The 17596-nt window shown below is 44.6% G+C and overlaps 1 protein-coding gene and 2 non-coding genes across 3 annotated transcripts in view; 1 reads left to right on the plus strand and 2 right to left on the minus strand.

Annotated features, from left to right (window-relative positions):
- LOC126483882 (hillarin) overlaps window positions 1-17596 on the minus strand; it is a 553379-nt gene that overhangs the window by 494968 nt on the left and 40815 nt on the right. The window lies entirely within an intron of this gene.
- Window positions 12303-12377, minus strand: Trnat-ugu (transfer RNA threonine (anticodon UGU)). The gene has a single exon. It is a non-coding gene; the product is annotated as a tRNA-Thr (tRNA).
- Trnai-uau (transfer RNA isoleucine (anticodon UAU)) lies at window positions 12856-12930 on the plus strand. The gene has a single exon. It is a non-coding gene; the product is annotated as a tRNA-Ile (tRNA).

A 17596-nucleotide genomic window follows, 5' to 3' on the forward strand; every position in this document is an offset into this window, starting at 1 on the left:
GCCGTTTTTCGTTGGATCTTTCTATCTCCTCTATCAGTCCTACCTGATAGAGTTCAAATGGTTCAAATGGCTCTGAGCACTATGGGACTTAACATCTGAGGTCATCAGTCCCCTAGAACTTAGAACTACTTAAACCTAACTAATCTAAGGACATCACACTCATTCATGCCTGAGGCAGGATTCGAACCTGCGAACGTAGCGGACGCGCGGTTCCGGACTGAAGCGCCTAGAACCGCACGGCCACCACGGCCGGCACCTGATAGGGATCCCGGATGGACGAACAATACTCAAGAATCGGGCGAGCCGGCCGGCGTGGCCGAGCGGTTCTAGGCGCTACAGTCCGGAACCGCGAGACCACTACGGTCGCAGGTTCGAATTCTGCCTCGGGCATGGATGTGTGTGATATCCTTAGGTTAGTTAGGTTTCAGTAGTTCTAAGTTCTAGGGGACTGATGACCTTAGAAGTTAAGTCCCATTGTGCTCAGAGCCATTTGAAGAAATGCCCGAGGCAGGATTCGAACCTGCGACCGTAGCAGTCGCGCGGTTCCGGACTGCGCGCCTAGGATAATATAGTATTTATAATATAATATAGTAAGTCATAGTGTGCGACACCGAGCGAGGTGGCGCAGTGGTTAGACACTGGACTCGCATTCGGGAGGACGACAGTTCAATCCCGCGTCCGGCCATCCTGATTTAGGATTTCCGTGATTTCCGTAAATCACTCCAGGCAAATGCCGGGATGGTTCCTCTGAAAGGGCACGGCCGACTTCCTTTCCCATCCTTCCCTAATCCGATGGGACCGATGACCACGCTATCTGGTCCCCTTCCCCAAAACCAACCAACCACAGTATGGGACAGCATGTGCTCTCGACATCAGACGTTTCGGGATATTATTTGTCATACAGAAGTGGAAAACAAATTTTTTTGTTATATTACGTCTCAAATGTCATATAAATTGAATAATATAACCAGTGATGAAAAAAGTAGATTAATAAAGAAGTTCGAGGAGTAGTCGAACCGACGCCTCATACACGTTAGTCTTACGAAGGTCGAACGCTAATCACTTGACCACCATGAACTCTGACATACGGTACTTACGCAGAGGTACATAAACCACTAACAGACGCGTACGACGTCTCTGGTGTTTTTCTCGGAATTGCCACAGTAGTGCACCTTGCTACTTGCACAGTATGTTGATTTAATGACGTAGTAAAGGTGTAGAAAGTTTCAAGTAAAGCTGTGGCCTCCCCTTGTCAGTCCAAAACGCCTGTGTTTATGGACCGTGAGGCGACAACCCTGGTAGCGCAGCAGGCGTGTAGCGCGCAAGCGGCGCCGTGTTGACCAGGAGGAGGCAGGCATTCCTGGGCAAGTGGACGGGCCGGGCTAACGAGCTCACGCCCTAGCCGTAACGGGCCATCACCTGCTACCCATGGGCCACCTCACCTCACCTCAGCTCAGCTCAGCTCAGCTCTCACAGCCTTGCTGCTGCAGTGCTGCCGGCCGGCGAGGGGGCGCAGCGGGAACGACACCACTCTTCAGGTTCTCTGCGGTTTCCATACATCACTCTGACCACAACTGTAACCGGCAGGTCACAGTACCCGTGTGTGGCCGAGTGTAGATTGTGTACCGGTAGCACTGCTCAAGCCCGGATGTGGAGGGGGGGACGGCGGCAAACCGGGGTACCTGCACCGGCGGCAATTTCAGTGGGCGCCAAATTCAGATTCTTGAAAAAACAACTTTGTTTAACAGGGCGTATAGCATCCAGCTCACGTCGGTCTATCGATTATTCAAGTTATTTTGAAACGCATCTCTGTTGGTTTTTTAACACATTCTAAGTTGATTTCTGAACGAATCATAAGATGAATTTTAATGCGTGCTTAGTGTATCTGATGTCTCCGCCAGGGGAATCCCCGTCGTTGTTGTTGTTGTGGTCTTCAGTCCTGAGACTGGTTTGATGCAGCTCTCCATGCTACTTTATCTTGTGCAAGCTTCTGCATCTCCCAGTACCTACTGCAACCTACATCCTTCTGAATCTGCTTAGTGTATTCATCTCTTGGTCTCCCTCTACGATTTTTACCCTCCACCCTGCCCTCCAATACTAAATTTGTGATCCCTCGATGTCTCAGGACATGTCCTACCAACGGATCCCTTCTTCTAGTCAAGTTGTGCCACAAATTCCTCTTCTCCCCAATCCTATTCAGCACCTCCTCATTAGTTATGTAATCTACCCATCTAATTTTCAGCATTCTTCTGTAGCACCACATTTCATTTACCCCGTCGTATCTTAAAATAAAAGAAGTTTCCCGCAACCAAAAGGGGACGAGGCTATACCAGCTGAGCCAATTAAACCCCAACGGTTGAATGTCAACCGCTCTTTGTTTATGCGGTTGGGTTAGAGTGTGAATGATCAGCGTTGTTATAATTACTAGCGAAATCCATAGATTCAGACTACCAGAGTGGAAGTAAACGACTAACAAAAATAACGGGTGAGAAAGATTACATATTATCTTCTCTGAGTATCCAAGGAAATGAAATTTTGGCATAAAATTTTTGTCAGATCGCAACACTACTAAGGAGGGGCACCACAGGACATTTTAATTTCCACTGTCCTGAATGCAGGTTTGATGGCTCCCATTACAAAATACACACGTTCCAGCTACACAGAGCGAAATACAGTGTCGTGCCACAGGAGACTGCCGTGTGAAGAGGTGTGACACTGCACTTCGGAACGCTAAACACCAAACAACAAGTCTTACATTTCCTCCAATATACATGTTTTATATATCAAACACTTTAGAAAGGTGTGCGCTACAAAGTGAACATATTTTTGAGAAATCGATTTTTAAAAAATTTTCGACGCCCTATCTCAAACCGACTATGAAGTTTTTGCCCTGATTCGGAAATATCGTAGATCCGAGACGGTCGCTGACGTCTTCGTGTTTCATTAGCGCGTGGTTCGAATTGTTCTAATTTTAGCGTAGTGGTGACTAAGCGAAATCGCTGTCTTACTGCTGTGCAAATTAAGCGATATCACGCTCATTCCGCGTAACACCGCTTTCAGCCCTCACACTTCCTCTTCCTGTATTAGGCTTCATTGGTTGAGCCGGCCACTGTGGCCGAGCGGTTCTAGGCGCTTCAGTCTGGAACAGCGTGACCGCTACGGTCGCAGGTTCGAATCCTGCCTCGGGGATGGATGTGTGTGATGTCCTTAGGTTAGTTAGGTTTAAGTAGTTCTAAGTTCTAGGGGACTGATGACCTCAGATGTTAAGTACCATAGTGCTCAGAGCCATTTGAACCATTTTTGATTGGTTGAGTGATTAAGGAGAACAGACTGCGAAGGTTATCAATCTCCAATTCATCCTCTTGGCTGGAAGCAATGTAACCGTTTTGTCAGCATTCAGAATAAATTCTGTGTGCAAATGTGAGAATTTTTTAAAAATGTTTTCGTATCGTGTATCTGAGACGGAACATGGGAACTAGCCCGGTATTCACCTAGTGGGATGTGGGAAACCGCCTAAAAACCACATCCAGGCTGAACGAAACACCGATCCCACGCCCGTAATCTGCAGGGCGGGTCCGATCCAGAATCGGTGTACCTACCCTGTCCCAGAAGGGGCTCACCGGGTGGGTCAGGATTAGGCTGTTAGCCTGTTCCGTCCTCAGTTTTCCTGACTTCTCTTCATGGGTCCACCAACATTTCTTCCAGTAGTATGATATTTAAGGGCAAGCTCCCGAATTCTATTGCACTCCATTCTAAAACTGTGGGTTTCCCATTTTTCTCTTGGTTTGAGAAATTCTGTCATTCAACGAGACTTATTATTTACCTCTTCATTGAGTTTTTGTCTTTTAGGGAGTATCCCTTCGCTGATGTGACTAACCACATTTCAAACGGGTGTATTTTATTTTGATACTTTGTTTTATTCAGCCACGTCTGGTTTCCATAGATCAATGATGATGCGGCCATAGTCTGATAAAATTTTAGTCGAGTCTTTTCTCTCGTCTTACCTTTCAGTGCTTACCGAATTTTTCCACACTCACATGTACTGAAATCGCTAAAGCTCTTTCTTCACTTCGTCATCGTCGTTAGCAGATAGACGACAAGCAAGATTTTATTTCTTTTCTTTTAACACGAGTTGAAGAGCACAATGGCAACTACAGAATAGGGAAGATTGACAGATCAGAGAGTGTAAAACATCCCAGGAAGGAGGAAGGAGGAGGCCGTGAAATTGCATGACATCTAGATTCCTATGCTGAAGAAGATGTGTACCATTCTTCTATCATGGGAGGATAGCAACAGCGGATGAAGACAGTCGACAACGGCCAATAGCGGTCGAAACATGCGACGTCATGCTACTGCGCGGAAGCGGAATTTTGCTGTTCTCAGTAGCGAGTCAGTGTGTGAAACGGACGTTCAAAGAGGCTACAATCGTCCATGAAAATGTCCTCCGCAGACAGGGACGTAACGTTGGCTTTTAAGCTGAAATCCATTCGGCAATGGCATAATAGCCCCTAACATTTTATTAATTGTAATATTCCTATCGTAATTCAAGGCACAATTAACAAATGTACCTCACAGGATGAATTGTGGTGATGAGGCTTATAAGGCTCACGGCCACTTTCGCGTCTTGTAAGAAATGGACTCCAACGCTAGTTAAAAAAGAAACGGATGTTACTACAATATTGTACTGCGAGATGAAGAGATTTAGAAGCTTAGACGCGCAACTCCATTTCTGTGAGGCTTACTGGTAATGCGATGGCGTAGCGGCAAGTCCTGAAGCAAGAAACACGCGTCGTGGATCAGAGAGGTCAGCGGAAAAACTGCATACCGGGCCACTGATTTCCCTTGACGCACGGCCTTTTCATAACTGAGGGGAAATTTTCAGAACTCCAGCGTCGATTGCTACTCTAGTTCACATGCTCTGATAGATGCAGCCAAGCTTCATAAGCTAATACGAGCATTTCAGTGTGAATATTACCATCATCATTGGGAGACTGCAACACCAAATTACAGTACAGACGTCGAGAATCGTTATCTGAATTGGTCAGTAAATGTACGACCGTTACTTTGTAAGTTTTCGGTTGAAGTTCATGCTGTGTAAGTAGGTACAACTGTGACACAAATATGAAGTGCTAAACGCCAAAACGGTTTTTGTCGGACTTCTTTCCAAGGCCGTTTTTGTGAAGGTAACGGTACGACACGATAGTTTTTTACATATTCTTGTGCTTTCTTCTTTCCCTTTTTTTGGGATGTTCGAAGATTTATATACAGGATGAATTTTGTAACTTTATTCTTTGTGGAATTTTGTATCTGTGACAAGTGAGTTTGCGTTGTACTTGGCGTAATGTTAAGCGAGATGTGTTGAGCTGAAAGTCGGAAGGGAAACAACAGCCAAGTCTGTACAGCGAGAACGGGTGATGGTTGATGTGCCGTGTGAGTGCCAGTGTACAGTGTGTTCTTGGACGACGTTAAAAAACTATTTTTGCGGTGATACGTGTTCTAATTTCTGTATGTACGGTGGACAAAGAAACTCTTAACCGAAGGTGTCGCATTCATTTTCAACGCGAGCTGATATTCAGAACATTAACCTTAAGACTGCAATATTTGTTTTGTAAATATAAACCAGATTTTCTTGCTGCACTGTATTTTATTTCTCCCAGAAGCGTTTCACCTTTTTCACTTTAACGCATCGTCAGTGGGATCTAGAATGTTACAATTTTGTTTTGATACGTGTTATTTGTACACTATAAAACAGTTCATGTCTCGTTTTTTTCGTAAATTAGTGGTTCTTACAGTTCTTCGCGTTTTTGGTTGACATCTGGGTTTCCTCTCGCAAAGAATTGTAAGTAATCACTTATTTACGTGAAAAACGAGACGTGAATTCCCTCATAAGCTGCAGATAATAGACATTAAAACAAAACTGTATCACTGTAGATGGCACTAATGATGCGTTAAAGTGAAAAAGGCGAAACGCGTCTGGAGAAATAAAGTACAGTGCAATAAGAAAAGATGGTTTTTATTTACAAAACAAGTATTTCTGTGCTTGCTGCGGAGGATGCCCACCCAAACTCGTTAAAACTACAGTGTTCAGACTGACAAGCTGCGTGAATGCTATGCATGTACTGTATCGAGTTTGAACAGCGCGGGCTGTGTAGTGCAGACTTTGTACACTGGATAATCAACGACCACAGGAATATTTGCAGAGATATCACAAGAACCTAGGGGAGTCATCACGAGCAACAATCATTTTGGGCAAACAGCCCGAACTAATACTGGAATTCAGTTTCCACCCTTGCACAACACTAATTTCTGAATTGCTTTTACGGCATCGTAACTCAGAAAGTATCAGAAAAGGAGTTCCTGATTCGGGATTCTATGTTACTGACGAAGGAAGGAGGGACGGGGGGGAGGACATCTGAAATAAGCTGCACGTAGATCTCAACTTTTTTTTATTTTTATTTGTAGCAGAGTTGTACTATCTTACATCTTACGCAGTTGTCTTCTTTTATTAGATACTGATTCTAGGATGACCTCTGACTTTGGTCAAAACCTGTGGTCCATATAAATATGTTTTATGCTCAAGAATTATGACACTTTTGGAGAACGAAAATCTATAAAAATCAACATGGCTTCTGTAAAACAGAGATCTTGCGAGACTCAGCCCGCTCTGTTCCTCCAAGAGATCCATAGCGCTGCAGACAACGGTACTCACATTGATGCCGTGTTTTTCGACTCCAGGAAGGCATTTGACACCGTCCCGCGCTACCGTTTAGTGATAAAAGTACTAGATTGCCGAGTACCGGAATAGATTCGTGACTGGATTCAAGACTTCCTTGCGGATAGAACTGAACACGTCGCTCTTAACGGAACAAAATCGATAGAGCCGTTATTGTTTACAATGTACATAAATTATCTAGTTGAAAGCGTCGGATTCTCCTGAGACTGTTGTCTATAACCAAGCAGTAACGCCAGAAGACAGTATCGACTTGCAAAATGACCTACAGAGGATTGATGAATGATGCAGGCTCTGGTGGTACGCCGCCGAACGTACACAAATAGGAAAAGAAATCCAGTACTGTACAACTACACTATTTACGACAAATTGCTGGAAACGGTATCTATCGAAAAATTTCTAGCATTAACTATCCAGAGCGACCTGAAGTGGAATGATCACATAAAAAGAATAGTAGGAGGAGCAGATGGCGTACAGCTTCATAGGAAGAATCTTAAGGAAAGGTAGAAGAATCTTAAGGAAATGTAAATCATCCGCGGAGGAAATGGCTTTACATGCCGCTTGTTCGACCGATTCTTGAGTAATGCTCATCAATCTGGGATCCTTGCAACGTAGGACCGACAGAAGAGGTAGCGAAGATCCAACGAAAAGCGGCGCGTATCGTCACGGGATCGTTTCGTCGTCACGAGACCGTTACAGACATGCTCAGCAAACTTCGGTGGCAGACGTTACAAGAGAGGCGCTATGCATCTCTGAGTGGTTTAGTATTGTAATTTCGGGACGAGTCGGACAGCATTTTAATTCCTCACACACACACACACACACACACACACACACACACATCCACACACATCTCTCGAAATGATCACGACGAGAAAATTCGAGAAACTAAAGCTAATATAGATGCCTACCGACAATCATTCATTCCACGCGCCATTCGCAAGTGAAACAGGGATGGGATGGAGGGGGGGGGGGGGGAGGGGGGGTCTCAGTTAGTAGGGCGCTAAATATCCTCCACCACACACCACCAGGAGGCTTGAGGAGTATTAATGTAGATATAGACAGAGATAGCGTGTGTTTATGGATGTGGGTCGGCCAAATGCCCAGTGGGCACGACATCATTTATAACTGGGGATTTGCCTGGGAATTTGCCTAAACCACTTTTAAGTGCCCAGAATCTGGGCGTTTATAAAAAAGTAGCGTGTTTTTTTTAATAACATTCCAGCTTGCTGTACCAAGGATGAAGGCGTGTTGCTGACAGCTGCTTATTATAAATAATGCCCTTTTTTCTTTTTACGAGTTCCACTCTTCGCTCTCGACCTGTCCCCTTCACACTCGGACAGTCGCGCGCGCGCACACACACACACACACACACACACACACACACACACACACACACACACTGCGTCGAACAGCTGTGTAGTGATAACGGACAAAAAAAAACATAGTCCTTATGACATTGCTTTGTAATGTAAAACACTTTATACCGAGCGAGGTGGCGCAGTGGCATTCGGGAGGACGTCGGTTCAATCCTGCGTCCGGCCATCCTGATTTAGGTTTTTCGTGATTTTCCTAAATCTCTCCAGGCGAATTCCGGGATGGTTCCTTTCAAAGGGCACGGCCGACTTTCTTTTATAATCCAATGAGACCGATGACCACGCTGTTTGGTCTCTTTCACCAAACAACCCAATCCCCAACACTTCATAATCCTTTTCAAATCTCTGAATATTATTGAAGAATGATTATTGTAAAAAAAAATTATTACTCAATGTATTAAACAGCCGGCGTGTGGTTCTTGATGATAAATGTATTCTTAAACATTAGATTGTTTACAGTATTACCAGATATAGCGACATTTGAGACACTATAGTTTCTATTCTGCTCCTTTCTTTATCTACTTTCGTATGATTGCACTGCTGTAAAGATAAAATTGGCCTCATCAAAAATATAAAAAGTTATGTTTACATTGCCGCGCGGGATTAGCCGAGCGGTCTTGGCGCTGCAGTCATGGACTGTGCGGCTGGTCCCGGCGGAGGTTCAAGTCCTCCCGCGGGCAAGGGTGTGTGTGTTTCAAAAAAATGGTTCAAATGGCTCTGAGCACTATGGGACTCAACATCTTAGGTCATAAGTCCCCTAGAACTTAGAACTACTTAAACCTAACTAACCTAAGGACATCACACACACCCATGCCCGAGACAGGATTCGAACCTGCGACCAAAGCAGTCCTGCGGTTCCGGACTGCAGCGCCAGAACCGCTAGACCACCGCGGCCGGCGGTGTGTGTGTTTCTCCTTAGGATAATTTAGGTTAAGTAGTGTATAAGCTTAGGAACTGATGAACTTAGCAGTTAAGTCCCATAAGATTTCACACACATTTGAACATTTTTTTTATGTTTATAGTCCAGTTTATTTCCCCTAATAACTCTCTCCTAACGCTCAAGCAACTTTTTACAACTTGGTTACCCAAGCACTAAAGAAGCAGTGCTGCTGCCTTTTCCAATACAAAACATCAGCTTCATTTTTTCTTGTAAGCGCCGTTTATCACCTAATCTTTAAAATGCATAAATGATCGAGCATTTAGGAATTTTGGGCATTTGACCAGGCATTTACCCTGGGCAACTGCCTCCAACTTATAAATGCCTAGGCATTTCACATCACTGCCCGTGTCTTCATTAACACGATATTCGCCCGGACGGTTTAGGAAAACCACGGGTAGCCCGAATCGAGAGGGCCACACAGACGGATACATACGGCGCCTGTTGTCAGGGAAGAGAAAGCTGGCGGTTTGTCGGAGCGGCCTGTGCTGCTGCTGCTGCTACTGCTGGAGACTGGAGAGGAGAGGAGAGGAGAGGCCGTTGTGTTTCTCCGCGGCTGGCCGGCGGGCAGGTTTCCATAGCGGGGCGGGCGCGGAATGCGGCGCCGCTTTCAGCCCACTTTCCCCACCCCGCACGCACTCGCCGACAAACAGTTCTTCATTGCAGAGCGTCGCTACTCACTGCTCATTGAGGCGCGGTTGTGCGGGCCCAGAATGGTCCGCACGGCTGGGCTCTTTGGCAGTTCAGAGCTCAAACGCACTCTTCGCCTCTGAGAGGGGCACCTTACGGTCTGACCGTCTTCGATTTTGGATTTCGAGGTCGTTGCCGGGACATTAGTTTCCTGAACCACTACTGAAAAATTCTCAAGAAAAGGGACGAAAAAACCATCTGTCAAGTTAATTGATGATGTTCACGTTAGGTCTGTCTACGCGCAACAGAATAAAAACAAATCATCAGTGGCCCGTATATACAGAGGGGTCCAAAAAAATGTATCGACTGTTTAAAAGTCCACAACTTGCAAACTAATTGACGGAGTTGTCTCATTTTTGGTGAAAGTCTAGCTTAAAGTACAACTTAAAGACATCACTGTAGGTGTTCGAAATGGTCACCATTAACATCCACACACAAACGATGCAGCCGAACTGCAGCACGAACTACTGACTGCAACGGGTTCAGTTGCATATTTGAACATGAATGTACGATGGATTCTCAAAGTTCATTCAGTGTGCGTGGCATTTTCGATGAACGACGTCCTTCAGGTAAAAGTCCAGAGGAGTTAGGTCTGGGGAACGTGGTGGATACTCCACAGCACCTCTACGGCCTATCCATCTTCCTGGTAGATTTTCGTCGGGATACGCCCTAACACGATTTTGGTAGTGTTCTGGGGCACCATCTTGTTGAAGGCAAACTCTTCCGTCACCATACAAGTCTCGGATGGCAAGTAAAATGGATGTCTGAAGCTTCTGAAGCTCATCGAATGTACGCCTTGCGCCAGCCATATTTGCTCGAGTAACTAGGTGCAACTAAGAACAAAACACTGACTATCTGGCAACAAAACACTGACTATCTGGCGACTGTCATCTGACAAAACAAAAACACAATACAACGCTTCTGTGGCGATTGCCGGAACTACAAATTATTACACTACCAAAGATGAGACAACTCAGTCAACTAGTTTGCGAGTTATGGACTTTTAAACAGTGGATAAATTTTTTTGGACCCCTCTGTGTAGTGTGCGTGTGCGTGCGCGCGCGCTCGTGTGTGTGTGTGTGTGTGTGATATTTTGTTTTACGTAATAGAAACAGTGCTTTCAAGTCAGAAACAATTGTGGCGTTCTCTGAATTACAATTACGTAATAATAACAACAATAAATAAAGAAGTTTGTGTTGTGTAAGGATAGCAATTAAATTCCAAGATAAGATCGGACTGTTAGTTCGTAGTGATTGTTTTTCGGGGTTTCCTCCTCTAGGTGCATCCGATCTCTCTGCCGTTTGGGCGAGATTCTTCATCAGCCTCTGATAACGCTGACCAGGTTTCACCTAGGCAAGGGCCCTTACAGGGTACTACCATCCGCAGCCAGATGGAACCAGATTTTTATCACGAGCAACAAAGAAGTTCACGATCTCTGAGACCTTTAGACAAAGAGCAAAACCAGACCTTGCAGTCAAATATATGATTACCTATCGAACAACGAGACAACCACAACATGCGTTCAAGAAGCCAGCAAGGATCTTGAGAGGTCCATCACATCCGAAGCCCTCATGTTAGAACGGAACATCTTTAAAAACAATATCAATTTTAGACGGGCTAAAGAAGGACTACAAAAAGTGAAAGAGCGTGTATGAAACACCAAAAGCTACAGCACACCGATTGCATGACGAGATAATGGCAACAGGACAACCTAGACAGAGAGAACAAAATGAAGCTATAGCTAGAACTTCGTAGAAGTCTAGTAATCAAAGTGTCTGTTTGGAATCTCTCTAGTAACAGCTCTCGTTTTTAATGTTATTTAAATCCTAATTAATAAATTTATAGAAATTTTAATTAAGACATACTGAATCATGATTTTAATAAAAATAAAATGTTTCTGTTTTCAAGTAGGCTTCTGGTCGTATGAAAAGAAATTAAAATTTCATAGAGACATGTGAAACGCATTATTGTTAAAATTATATACATCAGTAATACTGTCAACCTTAAGATCTCCTTTCCCATTTTGCCTTGATCCGATTTCTCTCCAATGAACTCGATGTCCCCGGGACGTTAAACAGTAATCTATCTCCCTCTTTTTTTGAGTTATGAAATCACATGCAGTTCTAATAAACTTAGGTTCGTAGGACAACTTGGGTTCCTAATGCGATGGTAGACAGTCCATTAACGTGACCACCGCCTATGCTCGATGTGAACCTTCACAACCTCTCACAGACGACAGATGGCAGCGCTATCAGCGGATGGCTTATGAAACGAAGTGGCGGAAAGCGAAAACAGTGCAGTCGTGGGAATGCGGTAATGGTGTGACTCATCTGACATTCAAAGTAGCATGATCACTGATTTTCTGGCCAAGGGCGGAAGCATATCCAAATTTCTAAACTGTTCCCTTCCCGCCGTAGACCATGCACAGCAAAATGGCGACAGCGAAAGCTGGCGCCGAGGTGACTATGGTGCACCCTGGGCCATAGATGACAGGAATTAGAATTATATATTAATACCTTCAGCTGCTGACGGGCGTTGATATATATCAACGGGGACAGGTGAAAATGTGTGCCCCGACTGGGACTCGAACCCAGGATGTCCTGCTTACATGGCAGACGCTCTATCCACCTGAGCCACCGAGTGCACAGAGGATAGTGCGACTGCAGGGACTATCTCGCGCACGTCTCCCGCGAGATCCACATTCTCATCTTATATGTCCACACACTACATTCGTAGTGTCCCTACCCAACACACTCATTACTCGTGGAAGACATTCTTACCAAGTTCCGTAAGAGTTCGGGGAATATGTGTGCATCCGCACAGAAGAAGGTCATGGCCGGTGTTGCCAGAACTATATACTTATATGGATATTGTGCCTGTTCTTTCGGACATGTCCGACAGAACAGACACCAGTTCTGACAATACCAGCCATGACCTTCTTCTGTGCGGATGCACACATATTCCCCGAACTCTTACGGAACTTGGTAAGAATGTCTTCCACGAGTAATGAGTGTGTTGGGTAGGGACACTACGAATGTAGTGAGTGGAACATATAAGGTGAGAATGTGGGTCTCGCGGGAGGCCTGCGCGAGGATAGTCCCTGCAGTCGCACTATCCTCTGTGCACTCGGTGGCTCAGATGGATAGAGCGCCTGCCATATAAGCAGGAGATCCCGGGTTCGAGTCCCGGTCGGTGCACACATTTTCACGTGTCCCCGTTGATATATATCAACGCCCGTCAGCAGCTGAAAGTATTAATGTATACATAGTTCTGTTTTCGTTCTAGGCGGCTGCAGGTCATGTGTGAACGATGGCGAGACGTGTGCTGGGAATAGACGTTCAGCTGTTGAGCAAATGACTGCCCATGTGAGCCAGTGGGCAACCAAAATCTCAACGACCGTTGAGTGAGCGTTTCTGCGTATGAGCCTCGGCTGCAGGTGCCTGATTCATGCACACATGCTGACTGTTGTTATTCATCGGTGGCGAAGGCTGGAATTTGCACTCCAATACCGCAACTGCGCACAGTGGATCAGCACAGGTATGCATGTATCCTTGGGGACAATGTCCACCTTTACTTGCAGTTTGTTTTCCCTCAGCACAACGGCATCTACCAGCAGGACAATGCAGCGTGTCGCACAGGTTGCAGCGTACGTGAGTGGTTTGAAGAGCACCGAGATAAGTTTGCCGTACTCCCATGGCCACAAAACTCCGCGGATTAAAAACCAATCTACAATCTGTGGGACCAGCTCGATCGAGCTCTTCGCACCATGGATCCTCGGACGAGGAACCTATCGCAGCTGGTCATGGGACTGGAATGGGCACGGCTCCACGTCCCTGACGGTACCTTCCAGAACCTCACTGACTCTCGTACTCTCTTCTGGCACGTCTCCCAGCAGTCCGCGCTGAACAACGTGAATATTCAGGCTTTTGGCAGGTGGTCACATTAATATGACTGGACAATGTAATTACGCGAAGATTGGCAGATACTGGATGCCGTCTCAAGTTGCCCAGCACCAGAGTAACGTTCATCCTCACATAAACGAAGCATGCCCTCCGTCACCTCTAAGCTTTCGGGAGATCTTTTGTCGTTGTACAAGCGCCGCTGCTTTTGGAATTTTACGAACCTCCACTTCTTTACATTTGGCTTTTGTGGCACACTGATTTGGCTTGAAGTGATTGCTGTGACGTGGATCTGTGGTTTTTGTCTGCATTTTGTTGTGGAGTTTTTCTATTATTATGGGTTTATATCCATTTTATGAGCAGCTGTTTTAATTACATTGATTTCATTTTGCTGGTCTGTGTCGCTCTCACCTATACAGTACTAAAAAAAAAGGATCAACTTTGTAATTAATGTAACAGTATTCGCTCTAAAGCCCACAAAATCAATGTCTCTCTGTACTAGTGTAAAAGGCGTTTCAGTTGCATAAGTGAATTTATGATCTTTTTCCAAACATGGGACACCTTCATGATGTTACGATATATCATAGCATCTTTGCCACTCATATGTTTGTAAGCACTTTGTATTGTATCAAAACATGTCGTGTATGCTACAAATCTTTATTGTGCCAAATCTTAAGTGCTCAGCGAGAAAAATTTACGTGTGTAACGACAAGAATGCAGTGGGAATGTATTCACATCTGTTGGACGAATGTAATGAAAACAAACACTCCAAGGCAACATTTCACGTAAGTCACATCCAATGAAAATCTGTAATTAAAGCATGAAAACGGTCTGAAGATGAATCACAACGATTCGAAGCCGGTAACGGTACCCTTTGAATAAAGGAACTGAAAGTAAATTTGTGGCTGGTTGCTGTCTCAACACCATCAACATTTGTCTTCAAATAACGGCCACGGTCTCCAACCATGTCATCATATGACAAAATTACAATTTTACTGCCCTTTAAGGCCTGCAGTTATGTGTTAGTGACAGAATGACAATAAAGAAAACAGTTATAATTTGAGAAAGAAAGTTTAACCCACGTGACAGCCGGTGAAAGCGCTAAACTAACTTTGACACTGTCTGCATACAAAATTCTCACCAGAGTAGGCTATTTTTACTCGTGCGTCACCGTCCACCTAAGTTCTCAATATGCAGATGTGACCCTCGGAGGAGCTGCAGCCCTAATTTCTGCTGATGAAGAACAACGGTGTAGCGTGGTCCCTCGCCATTTTCATGGCAGTCAGACTTGCTCAATGACAACTATGCTGGAGGTAATCATCGAAAGCTCGGGATTTTCTCCGCATCTGACGCGGCAAGTAAACCGAGAACTTTTTTATCCAAGGACTCTGTCGCGAAAGATTTCGTAGCCAACAGTGCGTTTTAAAATTATGTATTATACCTGAAATCCTTTAAAAGTCTCAATTGTTTTCATAAAATGCACATTATATTTTTCTGCAGCGATTATTGTGACTAAGCGAAACTAGTTTAGTCTGGCCCCAAAACTGTGGGTTCTTTGCTCTGGGAGAAGGCTCATCAAACTATAACACATGAAATATTTGCTCACTTTATTACATACATGAATCAAATATTTAATTAACTCTGACACCTTTCTTTACCATAGGAGTACTGGATAACAAATGACACTGAGTAGCAACGATAACTTGATGCACTAAGTAACAAACTATTCTCTTGAAGTGCAGTGTTTGAGGTACAGAACAGTTCATGTGAAACTAACTATTCGTTGACCCCAGACGATGGTGCTGACTACATGATATTGACCTAAGTATGAGGGCGCTACTATGCTGAGAAGGGAGGCGTGGTCTTGAGGAGCACCTGCCATACGGCGTTGCAGATTCAGTGAGGCCTCGCTAATGTCTGTGGTATCGATTCGTGTTGCCAGCTTTGGTGTGGCATAGCGGTCTATCTGTGTACGATAAAGGAACGATCATTCTTTTCAGTAGCTTACTTTTTATTCTCTAAGTTTCGTATTTTACTTATTCTATTTGATTGTGAATGCACCTCTTAGACCACGACATAATTTTCCGTATGAGCCACCCTCCCCACCTCTCCCTTCCTGCAACCTTCTCCTCCTCAGATTTAGGAAAAGCTTTGCACTTTATTTAATGGAACACTCTATTTGAAATTTGGAAGTTATCAGGGAGTGAAAAATTCAAATTCAAATGTGTGTGTAATCTTATGGGACTTGACTGCTAAGGTCATCAGTCCCTAAGGTTACACACTACTTAACCTAAATTATCCTAAGGACAAACACACATAGCCATGCCCGAGGGAGGACTCGAACCTCCACCGGGATCAGCCGCACAGTCCATAACTGCAGCGCCTAAGACCGCGCGGCTAATCCCGCGAGGCTCAGGGAGTGAAAGACGGTCGATAAAAACTACGGATAAGCAACAAACAGAAAAAGTTCAAAGTGAAGTGCTATAGAGGACTGCTTACCATTAAATGAGTAAGAAATCAAAAACTACTCATTCAAATCGGTGAAAAAATTAAGCACTACTTGATTAAAAGAACGGACACACACACACAGATTAGTTAATATAATGGAAGGAAGTGCAAGGGGGTAACAATAGTAGAGCAAGATGAAGGCTTTACTACAGTAAGTAGGTTCAAGATTATGTAAGCTGCGATAGTTGTGCAGCGAGGAAGACACTTCCACGCGATAGCCCGATGTGGAGAGCTGCATCAAACCAGTCTTGGAGCCGAAGACCACCACAAGATGCGTAACGTTCGCAAAAAGTACTGTCAACGCCCAGACTACAAGATGGTGCAGTTCTCCAAGGCTGCTAGCTGCCAAATGAGCGGTGTTCCGTATCAGCTGCCGTGACTGCTGACAAACGTGCCGCCGTGTCCGGTCTTCATAAACGCATAGCGGTCGCTTTCTCCTCATCCATTCGAAAGCGTCGAGAATCGGGCAGCGGCGTATCGCACCGCTAAAGGCATCTGCAGCGACGACTGTCGTTCTGCATGCCGCCTCCACCCAACCCAAAACTGTCAACAGTACTGTGCAGTCTTATTTAAATCCTTCCAACACAGTGTAACACACTTGCTGCTCCAGTACGTGCTTTACTTCGCTGTAACAAGAATAGAAATAAATATAGTTGATAGAGTAGTATCAAGAGCGTAAGAAAATTCACAAAAGAAAAGTTAATGAGCGCACTAACCGAGGTAGATGATGATCAGGAGTCTTTATGCGGCTATGGAACAACATTACATACTTTGCGGAAATGGTCGCGTTCAGAGTTTAAAAATGCGATACTTAGCAATCAAATTGTAGGATCATAGTCTAGGTTCGATTATTTGGTTGCACGCATCTCACTTTCCTATGATTCATCACTTCATTCCTCTAACCGACTTGATAAAACCTTTGCTACATCTTCATCCGAATCTGTATGAGGTCTCTCTTCATATTTCCTGGACCGCATTATTTTCCTTCCATTTTCTAACTTACTCACCTTGACATTCTATAAATCCTTTTATGTCTTTTATAGTTCTGTGCATCCTAGAGTGAATACTCTTGTTAATTTTTTAATCATTGTACTAGTAGTAGTAAACAAGAAAACCAATAACGAACTCCGAAAGTTTGAAAAACGAAATCGTATCGATGTAGTCGAGCTCAGTGATTTTGCCTCAGTGGGTCTCATGCGCAGTTGGCAGTTTATTGCGCTGTAATATACACAGAAGACACAGCGTGCCTCATATTACGCAACGTATTTTAATAGTTTTGATCCTCGCAGTAATACTGCGGGCACCTACAGACGGTAATTTTATTGCACAACCGGAAATATTGTGCAATATTACGTACTGAACGTGGCTCTTTGTTTACAGCAGCTGCCGCTGTTGGAGCAACGTTCCCTGCTTGCGCTTATGACGTTATATGAACAAACACTGTCGCGTTACGGGA

Source organism: Schistocerca serialis, chromosome 6 (assembly GCF_023864345.2).
Source record: "Schistocerca serialis cubense isolate TAMUIC-IGC-003099 chromosome 6, iqSchSeri2.2, whole genome shotgun sequence".
Classification (NCBI taxonomy): Eukaryota; Metazoa; Arthropoda; class Insecta; order Orthoptera; family Acrididae; genus Schistocerca; species Schistocerca serialis.